Raw genomic sequence first — 12,063 nt, forward strand, 5'->3', positions numbered from 1 at the left:
ATTTTCAGTTTAAAATCACAACTCACAAGAAGAGCCCTATTCATTCTAATTAACCCCTCAAAACTCACGATTTCTCTCTTTAAAATTTATCTAAAGGGCTAAAAATAAATTGCAGAAAACAATGAGAAGAAATATGAAATATCTAACGAAAAAGAAAAAGGACAATTCAAAGTGGCAAGATAAGTTGCTTCTATATAATAGTAATAGTTTGGTGCATCAGCTGCTGATCCACTGAGAGAATTAAAACCATTATTACACTCACAAATCTAGCTTTAAAAAAGTTAAAGGAAAGGCATAACACGAGAAACCTATGAAACCCTTAAAAAACCATCTCCACTTAATCAACTTTCTCAATCTTGGGTCCTGCACCGCTTCGACCGGTGGCGGGAGCATCCTCATCTATAGATCCACCGCCCATATCTCCACTAGCTCCCTGATACATCTTAGTAATAATAGGGTTACAAATGTCTTCCAGCTCCTTCATTTTGTCCTTGAACTCATCCGCCTCAGCCAATTGGTTCCCGTCAAGCCATTGGATAGCTTCCTCGATTGCATCCTCGATTTTCTTCTTATCAGCAGCAGAAAGCTTGGAGCTGATCTTGTCATCCTTGATGGTGTTCCTCATGTTATAAGCATAATTTTCATGTGCATTCTTGGCTTTAACTTTCTTTTCGTCTTCTTCATGTTCTGACTTGTATTTCTCCGCTTCTTGTACCATTTTTTTGATCTCTTCCTTTGATAATATTCCTTTGTCGTTGGTAATGGTGATCTTGTTCTTTTGACTAGTCGTTTTATCCTCAGTGGAGATATTTAAAATCCCATTGGCATCAATGTCGAAACAGACATTGATTTGAGGGACACCACGATGAGCTGGTGGAATCCCAGAAAGCTCAAATTTCCCAAGCAAGTTGTTGTCCCTGGTTCTTGTTCTTTCACCTTCGTAAACCTGAATCAAAACACCAGGTTGATTATCGGAGTAAGTGGAGAAAACTTGTTCCTTTTTTGTTTGGATTACTATATTCCTTGGAATTAACAGTCATGACTCCACCGGCGATTTCCAAGCCAAGTGAAATTGGGGTGACATCCAAAAACAGCAAATCTTAAACCTTTTCGTAGGCGAAGACCTCATCGGGGTTAATGCTCTTGCAAAGTTCTTTCTCGTTGAAAAAGTCTTGCAACTGTTAAGATCATCCCGATTAAGCAACAAACAAGTAAAAATAGCATAAGAAATTGAGAAGATGAACACACAAATTTAACGTGGAAAAACCCCTCCAAAGAGGATAAAAAAACCACAGGCAAAGATAATTTTACTATAATGGTAAAAGAACAAAGAGTACAAAAGATGGAGATAAAAACTAAACCCTGAAAACCCAAAAAATAAAGAACCCTTAAAACGTAAACACAAAATTCTCTGAATGTGTTATGAGTTCTAATCTAATGGGTGTGTTTTTCTAAGATTGTAAAAGAGCCTATTTATAGGCTAAATTAGTAAATCAAATAAACTATACTAATAAATGCTAAATATATTATACTAATAAATACTAAATCTTCTAGAAAGAAAATATATTTTTGTTTAACTTGACTTGCAAGCAATCTCTTAGAATTTGGGTCACACAACTCTAACAATCTCCACCTTGACACGAATTCTTTCAATGCCGTCTTTGCCAAAACCCGCCACAGGCCTATATTGAACTATGCAGGGAATTAACTGAGTCGAATCTATGCTTAGAAGCTGGAAGACTTCTAGCCTTCGACTTGTGCACTGCCAAATCAAAACTAACCCGGGTCTGATTTTCACGAACACAGTGCCCTAACTTTTTAAAACTTGCATCCAAAAGAGAACCTTTTTTCAACGAAACGGTCATACCTTTTTCCCTCCTATGACCAAGTTGCCTCTGCTCCAAACGAGTTGACTTTGACTCCGTAACGGACGAGGGACGTCTGATTTCACCGGTCACTGTAGAACCTTCCAGAATATAAAGACTGTCAGTTCTTTTACCTTTTAACAAAACGAGAGCTCCATGAGATACTTTAATGTCGCTCGACTCGATGTTGATTCTGCATCCTTTCAAGTCTAAAATACTCAAGGAGATGAGATTCTTTTGTAAATCAGGTACATACCTTACATCTGAGAGTGTCATAATCATCCCATCGTGTATCCTAATTTTAATAGTACCAATACCGATTATCTTACTAGATGAATCGTTTCCCATGTGCACAACTCCACCTTCAACTGAACTGTATGTGGAGAACCATTCTCTATTGGGACATATGTGGAAAGAACATCCTGAATCTAGGATCCACTCAGACTTAAGCTTGGAGTTGTTGCTCGTTGACACTAACAAGAAATCATCACCATCTTCATCGACCAAATTAGCACCAACTACATCTTCCTCGTTACTCTCAGCAGCTCTTTTATTTCGCAGTTTAAAACAATCTGCTTTGACGTGACCTAACTTTTTACAATAGCGACACCTTTTGTATCGTTTCTTTGATGCTACCAAAATAGAAACTTGCCTATCTGCTTTGCTATTCAAACCAAACTCATTGTCGAGTTTGTCTCTACTCAAAAAATAACCCTTCACATCTTCGAACGAGAGTTTGTCTCTGCCATAAATCAGGGTCTCCCCGGAAGACTTGTATGAAGAGGGTAAAGAGCACAATAATAGCATAGCTTGATTTTCATCGTCAATATGAACTCAACGTTCTTTAAATCATTTAAAAGAGTAATGAATTGACTAATGTGATCTTTAAGAAGCTCACATTCGATCATGCGAAACGTAAATAGACGTTGTTTTAACACTAAACGGTTAGCCAGAGACTTAACGTAAATAGACGTTGTTTTAACACTAAACGGTTAGCCAGAGACTTAGTCGCATCAAGAGTTTCTAACCTTTTCCACATGGCGAATGAGGTCTTCTCCATCAATACCTCCTGCAATACTGTATTCGCGAGACACAACTAGATTGTAGACAATGCCTTTTCATCAAGCTCTTCCCATTCTGTTTGATTTAGATTCTCAGGCTTTTTCCCTGTAACAACCTTTTTCAAGCCGTTTTGAACTAGAATTGCCATCATCCGAACTTGCCACAAATTGAAATTTGTCTCACCATCGAACTTCTCAATTTCAAACCTTGTTGATGCCATCTCTGAACGAGCTGATTTATGAAAATTGAACTAGCTCTGATACCACTTGTTAAGATCGTCCCGATTAAGCAACAAACAAGTAAAAATAGCAGAAGAAATTGAGAAGATGAACACACAAATTTAACGTAGAAAAACCCCTCCAAATAGGATAAAAAAACCACAGGCAAAGATAATTTTACTATAATGGCAAAAGAATGAAGAGTACAAAAGATAGAGATAAAAATTAAACCCCGAAAACCCGAAAAACAAAGAACCCTCAAAACGTAAACACAAAATTCTCTGAATGTGTTATGAGTTCTAATCTAATGGGTGTGTTTTTCTAAGATTGTAAAAGAGCCTATTTATAGGCTAAATTAGTAAGTCAAATAAACTATACTAATAAATGCTAAATATATTATACTAATAAATACTAAATCTTCTAGAAAGAAAATATATTTTTGTTTAACTTGACTTGCAAGTAATCTATTAGAATTTGGGTCACACAACTCTAACAGCAACAATTGCTGAACTTTGGGAATTCTAGTAGACCCACCAACGAGAACCACATCATGGACTATACTTTTATCCATCTTAGTATCCCTCAAACATTTCTCCATTAACTCCATGCATTTTCTGAACAGATCCATATTCAATTTCTCGAATTGAGCTCGGGTTATCGACATGTAAAAATCGATCCCTTCGTACAATGAATCGATCTCGATAGTTGCTTGAGCGGTACAAGACAATGTCCTCTTAGCTCTTTCGCAAGCTGTTCTCAACCTCCTCAAAGCTCTGAGGTTGCCGCTAATGTCCTTTTTGTTCTTCCTCTTGCACTCCTGTACGAAATGATTCACCATTCTATTATCAAAATCTTCACCTCCCAAATGGGTATCCCTCGTCGTAGCCTTCACTTCGAAAATCCCTTCTTCGATTTTCAACAATGAGACATCGAAAGTGCCTCCGTCGAGATCGAAAATAAACACGTTCTTTTCCCCAAAACTTCTCGCCTTCTTGTCTAGCCCGTAAGCAATAACTAAAGTCGTCGGCTCGTTGATGATACGCATGACGTTGAGCCCGACAATGATGCCAACATCTTTCATAGCTTGGCGCTGGGAGTCATTGAAGTAAGTCGGCACCGTGACGACAGCGTTTTTTATGGAGGAACTAAGATAGGCCTCCGCGATTTCTCTCATCTTCGTGAGAACCATGGAGGAGATCTCTTCGGCTGCGAATTGCTTCTCTTCGCCTTTGTAGTTGACAATGATTATGGGTTTGTCTCCGGAGCCAAGAATAACCTTGAACGGCCACAATTTCATGTTGCTTTGGACAGAAGGGTCGCTGAATCTTCTACCGATCAAACGCTTAGCATCTAGAACATAAAATAGCAAAACAACAATCATATATAAGCATAAAATTCCCGCCAAATCATAAGCTGTTATTTGTAGGAATAATTTAACCCTAAAACCACATAATAACAAATCAACATAGAGATTTTAAAATTTAAGCATAAAATACCAGCTTTATTTTCGTTATAAAACTTGAAATTCAAAATCCTCACAAGATATTCGAGTACAATTTTAGGAGGGAAAAAAACTTAAATTCACTACACTACACTACACTCACGAATCTAATTTATTTATTTTTATTTAAATAGACTTTAAATATTTTGTTATTAAATTATTTTATTGAAAAAATGCTCACAGAATTAACTCGAAATGAAGTTTTTATATAGTTTGTATGATTATAAATCATGTAAATAATCTTAACCAAACAAAGCTCAAAATTTTTTAAAAAAAAATTAGAATCAATCTCAGAATATAAATAATAATAATAAGTCGCTTGGTTCACAAAATAGTGTCCGAATCAATAAGTGAAAACCTCAGACTCTTGTTCATTATTCAGAGTAAAAGATGACTTTTTTCTCTTAGCAAATAACTTTAGAGCTCTGTATGCAATAAATGAATAAATTTGAGCAAAAACCATATCTGACGAAGCAATTCAGAGTCTACTTCAAAGAAGGCTAAGGACGTATCGAAAACATTGTTGACAGGATTCATGGCGACCTGATTCTTCGATGCATCGCAGATCGAACGCTCGGTATCCGTAAAAGCCACGTAAGATGGCGTCGTTCTGTTTCCCTAATCATTCGCTATGATCTCCAGACAGTCATGCTGCCAAACACCGACGCACGAGTAGGTCGTGCCGAGATCAATCCCTATCGTTGGTCCTTCGCCTTTGCTCGCCATAGCAACTTCAAACAAAACCTAAAACAACTATAAAAACCTTTGAAACTCGAAAGAATTTAAGAGAGAAACTTGAAATTTTTGAACTTTGGAAGTAATTTTGATTCAGTTCGATGAGAGCAAAGGATGAAAAGAAGAGGTGGTTTATAAAGGAAAATTTATTTCCAGAATGTTCTGAGTTTGTAGATCGTGTATTTTCGGCCGTTGGATCAAAATTGCCATATGCCTAAAAGAAATGTTTATTTTTTAATTTTTATCCTCCCGCCCCTTCTTGAGGTGTCAACCTTTGTCTAGTGAGTTATGGAGCTTTCAGATTTGAAATGTACTCTAACGCTTGGTGCATGCATGCTCGTTTGAAAAGAAACGTACTAATTTTTTTTTTTGGGGGGGGGGGTACATTTTGGCTGGTAAGGTTATTTTGATATGATATTCTTAGGGCGTCTTATGTTATTCGCTATTGGGGATTCACTATTCCTAATTAGTTGTTTGGTTTGGTGTCAATTTTGGAAAGAAAAAAAAAGAGCCCCTGAGTAGTGACAAGTAGAGATAAGATAATTGGGAGATGATCAAATCATGAAATCTAAGAGTAGATTTTCCACTTCCATAGTTTTCATGTTTAGATCAGGTAAATGAAATCGAGTTCAGATCATACTTTAAAAAGTTTCTAAATATTATTTACAAATTCAAAAAAAATTATCATTACTAATAATATGTATAAATAATTAAAAGTATATTATTTAAAAATTAATTTATATTTTATAATCTATATAAAATTAAAAGTTTTAAAAAACTTTTAAATTAACAAGAATATCATTTGTTCTTCATTATATTACTAAAACGGCATTAAAATAATAATTTATTACTATTATTATGTGATAATAAAAATATCAATTAAATATTAATTAATATGATATTATATTAATGTTAAATTAATTAATTTGGTCAAATAATAAGTTTTTTCGTCTGCTAGGGTTTGGCACGTTGATTTTATCCTTTCGTTATTGTGATTTTTCCTTCTTAGATCTCTTTTTTTTTTAACATTCACAATAGCGCTGATTGGGGTTTGATAACACGAATTGGGTAAAGAACAATTAAACTATTCTCTCACAATTTTTCTAATTGGGTATTGGGGGAATTAACGGCGACGCAACCTAGGATTTTGGGAGTTATTAATTTCCTCAAAAGATCTTTGATACTAAGGTATTTTAATGGAGGCAGATCTTGAAAACCTCAATTTAGAGGATGAGGAGGAGGAACTAATACTGTGTACAAGGAACAAGATTACAATAGAGAATGGGCATCAATTTGCTTAGTGGGAAAAGCTCTAACAGACTGCATTATCCACTTTTCAGCCTTCAAAAGAACATTGGCTAACTTGTGGCATCCACCAGGAGAAGTGGTTATCTCAGATCTAAGGGACAAATGATATCTTTTCAAATTCTTCTACGAGGTTGATATCAAAAGAGCCATTGATGGCATTCCGTGGTCTTCCAATAGACATATTATAATTTTTCATCTCTTAAAGACGGGAGAAGATCCTAAGCAAATTCCTCTCTACCACACGTATTTCTGGATTCAAGTCCACAACTTGCCTTATGGTATAATTTTCGAGGACTTAGCAAGACAATTGAGAGATTTTGTAGGGAAATTATCCAATATGATGCTACATTAATATCAAGAGAGGAGCGAAGGTACATCCGATTCCGGGTAAAAATAGATGTGAGATTTCCACTGAAAAGGAAAAAGAAATTAATTTTGGAGTAAGGGCAAGAAGGGTACGCATACTTCCAATATGAAAGGCTTACATTGTTTTGCTTCCTCTGTGGAAAATTAGGGCACGGGGAGGGTTTTACCCTATTAGGAAAACCATTAGAATCAAAGAGGTTGTTTTTAGCTAAAAGTCATCACTTCGAGCACCCTTGAGGGGTTGAGATGTTTACTAGCAGTAAATGGTTTAGGGAAGAATCACTGTAAGGTCTTCAAATAAGCAGGAACCTCACTAGAATGGAGCTAGATCTTAAAACCCAAGGGAGCTCAATTGATGAAGAAGACATTAATATGGGGGGACGAAGGACCAGTAGGACTCAATGATGAAAAACGCTCCAGTCATAATCCACGAAGGAAAAAAAAGCAAAAAACGAGGAAGGGAGATGTTGGCATTAAAGAAAACTCGAGTGTACTAACTCAACAAATTGAGAGATCGGCGGTCACTAGTAAGCGTGCTGACTGGACGCAATGAAAATATTAAGCTAGAACGTTCGTGGATTGGGGTATCCACGAGCGATTAATCGCATTCGAAACAAGGTAAGGCATGTTCAACCTTAGATTTTGTTTCTAATGGAAACAAAATTGAATGTGAAAAGAATAGAAAAAGCTCGTGAAAGGTGTGGGTTCACTAATGGAATAGAGGTAGGAGCAAACGGATCAGAAGGTGGATTGTCGGTTGGATGTAAAGGGGAGTATACGGTTCAGTTGAGAAGCTTTTTAACAAATCATATTAATATGGAAATTCTTGAAAAAGAAGGTATGAAGGCTTAGAGACTCACTAGTTTTTATGGTACACCATAAAAACACAATTGAAGAGGGACTTGGTCCCTTCTACGAAATTTAGGGAATGATCACAGACTTTTATAGTTAGTCATAGGAGATTTCAATGAAATCATGTTTTCTTTGGAAAAAAGAGGGCGATTGAGGAATGGTAGAAGTATGGCCTAATTCAGAGAAGTGTTGAAGATTTGTAATCTTAATGATCTAAGCTTTTCAGGAAGATGGTACACATGGGAATGAGGAAGGATACCAAAGAACAATGTTCGCGAAATACTTGATAGAGGGGTGGTAAATAAAGATGGTCGAATGGAGAATAGGCTGTTGAAGAAGAAGTTAAAGTAAAGTTGGCGACAGATTACTTTAAGGAGTTGTTTTCAGCATCAAATACTTGGAACTCTGAAAGTGCATTATCAAGAATCAACAAATGCATCCAAGAATATATGAACCAAACACTTACTACAGAATTCAGTATTGATGAAGTTACAACAGTAGTAAAAAGCATGGTCCCCTTAAAAGTATCAGGACCTGATGGATTTCCTGCACTCTTCTACTAAAAAATTGGTATATTGTAGGAGATGAGATCTTTAGGTATTGTTTGAATGATTTAAACAGAAAATTAGAACTAGGGGAGATTAATAGCACAAGCATAGTCCTTATCCCGAAAGTTGATAACCCAGACTGCATGACTCAATTCAGACCAATTAGCCTGTGTAATGTTCTATACAAAATCATCTCTAAAGCAATGGTTAACAGGTTTATATCAGTTTTGGAAATTTGCATTGACGAAGCACAAGCGACATTTGTGCCTGGCAAGCAGATTATAGATAATGCTCTAATTGCATATGAAATTTTGCAAACCCTAAATCAAACGAAAGGAAGAACACGTTGACATTTTGCACTTAAATTAGATATGAACAAAGCATATGACAGAGTTGAATGGAGCTTTATAGAACAAGTAATAATGAAGATGGGTTTTAGCGAAGAATGGTTAACTTTGGTTATACAGTGTGTTCAAACAGTGGAATACACGGTTTTATTGAATGAGAAGCAAGGAGAAAAGTTTAAACCATTACGGGGATTGAGACAGGGCGATCCACTAAGCCCTTATCTATTCTTATTCTGTGCAGAAGGTTTTACGTCGCTGTTGAGATTAGCAAAGAATGAAGGACTTATCAAAGGTATACGAGTAAGGAGAAGTAACGTATCCATTTCCCACTTATTCTTCGCAGATGATAGCATTTTATTTGGAGAAGCAAGTGTACAGCCCAAAATTACCCGGCCCGTACCAACAAAACAAAAATAGCCCATTTACAAAAACACCCCTAGCCCAAAATTTAAAAGCCCAAACTCCCAATACCCAACTACCCACCTAAAACAGACCTAACCCAGCAGAACCGGCCCACATGCCAAACCCGAATAGGCCCAATAGCCTAACCTCAGCCCAAAACCCAAAACAAGAAAAACCCTAGCAGAAAATAGAAGAACCCTAGGCGCCGCTTCTAGGGTCTTCTGACCTTCGGTCTTCTGCTCACTTGCTCTGCCAGCAACCACCGCCAACTGCCACTGTCATCTCCATCCACTCGCGCTCATGCCTACAATGACAGAAAGGAAACATCAACAAGCAAAAATAGATTAAAAAACTCATGTATATGGCTATAAAAGCCAAGCAAAAATCTATTGTAAGGGGCAGCTTCCCCTATTTTTTGTTTGTAAAAACATCACTTAGAAATATAAAGAAAAGAGAAACAGATTCCAGCAAAAAGAAAGCATAAAAGGATCCAAGGTCTCTTCCCTTTTTTATTTTTCATTTCGAAACCATCTATTGATTTACCAGTTTTTTTTACACAGCATATATATTTATATATAAAAAGGGAGTTAAAAAAGGGAGAGGTATACATGCTTTTAGATCGTCTGAAAAGAGGGATTTTGGCCCTCTGAACGCCGTGTACGGCGGCCCGGCACCGGTGACCGGCGGCCAGCACGACGGCGATTGGCCGGACGCCGTCTAGGCCCTCAGACCCCTCTGCAGAAAGCAAAACCCTCTCTCTTTTTAAAAAAAACAAAGAAGAAATGATTTTTTTAAGAATTTCGAGCTTATATAGGGCCCTCCAAACGACGCCGTTCCCCCCAGGATCCGTGTGTCGACCCGACCCGAACCGCCTAGGATCCGCGCGTTTTTGGACCAGAGGGGTTATTTACGCCCTTAGTCCTTTCGCGTTTGAGGCCGTTTACAATTGGGTTCTGTCCCCTTTTGCAGTTGTTTTAATTTTGCCCCTAATATTGTTTTTTTTGCGATTTGGTCCATTGGCTATCCTGCACAAGACCATGCTAGAACGGCGCCGTTTAATAGGCGAGGGATTATTTCCCTTTTAGTCCTTCTTCTTTTTATGCGCAATACAGTTTAATCCTTTTAGTTGTTTTATTTTTAATTTCGAGCCCAAAGTTTAATTTTGTCTTCAATTTAATCCTATTTTTACTGATTGAGGTTATCTCATTTAAAAATTAATTGTCTTAACATCATTGATATTATTATAATATTATTACTATATTATTATTGCTATTATAATTTTGTATGATACATATATTTTATACTTTGAAATCTATGTACATATTGATGTATTTTGTTTTTACGTACATATTTTAAACATATACATATATATACATATCTATACTTTGTAATCTATATATATACATACATGCACTCTTATTTATAATTATAATTTATGTACATATCTATGTATATATGTTTCTAATATATATATTAGATTTTATACCTTATATCATTTATATATCTTTATATACACCCTTTTAATTTATATATATATACACATGCTTGCAAATTCCTTGTTATATCTTATACTTTATATACATATACCCTTTTTGTATTTTTATAATTATATTCACTTATTTATTTGTTCATTCACACTTTCATTATTATATTAAAAATTGTTTCACTCTTATCTGCTTATATACTCGTTATTCAGCATGCTATGGATTCGTCCCTTTTTTTGCGACATCGTGTTTTACTTTACTCAGTATGCCAAAATTCATTTTTTGTATTTTGATATTTGAAAAATCGTACCCTAACTTACTAAATTTCGATTTTCACAATAAATCAAAATACACAAATCTTTTCAAACTCTAAGTTTTAAACAATATCGGGAATTAAAAAAAGATCGTGTCTTAACTAACTAGTCGTGATCCCTTTTTTAATCCAAGATAATTAAATATCTTTTAAATAAGCATTTTTTCATTCGCGTATCGAGAATTCGAGACATTGTGTTCTAACTTACTGAATATGATTTTCTTTTTCGAATAACGTAAAATATGCCCCTTTCCCTAAAAATTTTTAATGATTTAATACAAGAATCGTAATTTTTTTAAATTCTTCAAAGTTCTCAATTTTTGACATTAAGACATTAACTAATCAACTAGGTACCAATTTTGGGCATTACGAGAGTGCTAATCTTTTCTCGTACGTAACCGACTCCCGAACCTATTTTTTTTAGTTTCGTTGACCAAAATTGTTGTTTTAATAAAATCAAACCATTTATTAAAAACAACCACTCTTCAAGGTGATCCGATCACACCTTATCAAAAAAATTGATGGCGACTCCTATTTTTCGTTTTCGTTTTCAAAATTCAAATCGACCCCGTTTTCATAAAAAAATAGTGTCAACAGCAAATATGGAAGAGACAAACGCTTTAAAGGAAATTATCAAGGAATATGAAGGGGTATCAGGTCAGCTAATTAATTTTGACAAATCTTTAATCTTTTTTAGCAGTAATGAGCAGAATTGCATTAAATGTGCGGAATTTGATTAAATACCAAATAAGAACGTCCCTTGGTGTTAGAATTTCAAGCAACCCAGAAAAGTATTTAGGACTTCCAACAATGGTAGGAAGACAACAAAAAAGTGCTTGCAAGTTTTAAAGATAGATTCTCGAATTGTATTGAAAATTGGAGTGTTAAATAATTATTAATTGAGGGAAAGAAGTTTTTATTAATTCCGTTTTATTATCGACCACTCTTTGTCGGGAGTTAGAAAATATTATTAGCAGATTCTAGTAGAGAAACTCCAAAATTGGGAAAGGGATCCATTGGTACGAGTGGAAAATAATGTGCAAGCCAAAATCACAAGGAGAG

The 12,063-nt window shown here is 35.6% G+C and overlaps 1 pseudogene; it reads right to left on the reverse strand.

The window, feature by feature from the left end:
• Positions 1 to 337: 337 nt before the first annotated feature.
• On the reverse strand, positions 338 to 5,475 carry LOC107950253 (heat shock cognate 70 kDa protein-like; annotated as a pseudogene).
• Between the last annotated feature and the right edge of the window lie 6,588 nt (positions 5,476 to 12,063).

This window comes from Gossypium hirsutum, chromosome D03, assembly GCF_007990345.1.
Source record: "Gossypium hirsutum isolate 1008001.06 chromosome D03, Gossypium_hirsutum_v2.1, whole genome shotgun sequence".
NCBI classification, from domain to species: domain Eukaryota; kingdom Viridiplantae; phylum Streptophyta; class Magnoliopsida; order Malvales; family Malvaceae; genus Gossypium; species Gossypium hirsutum.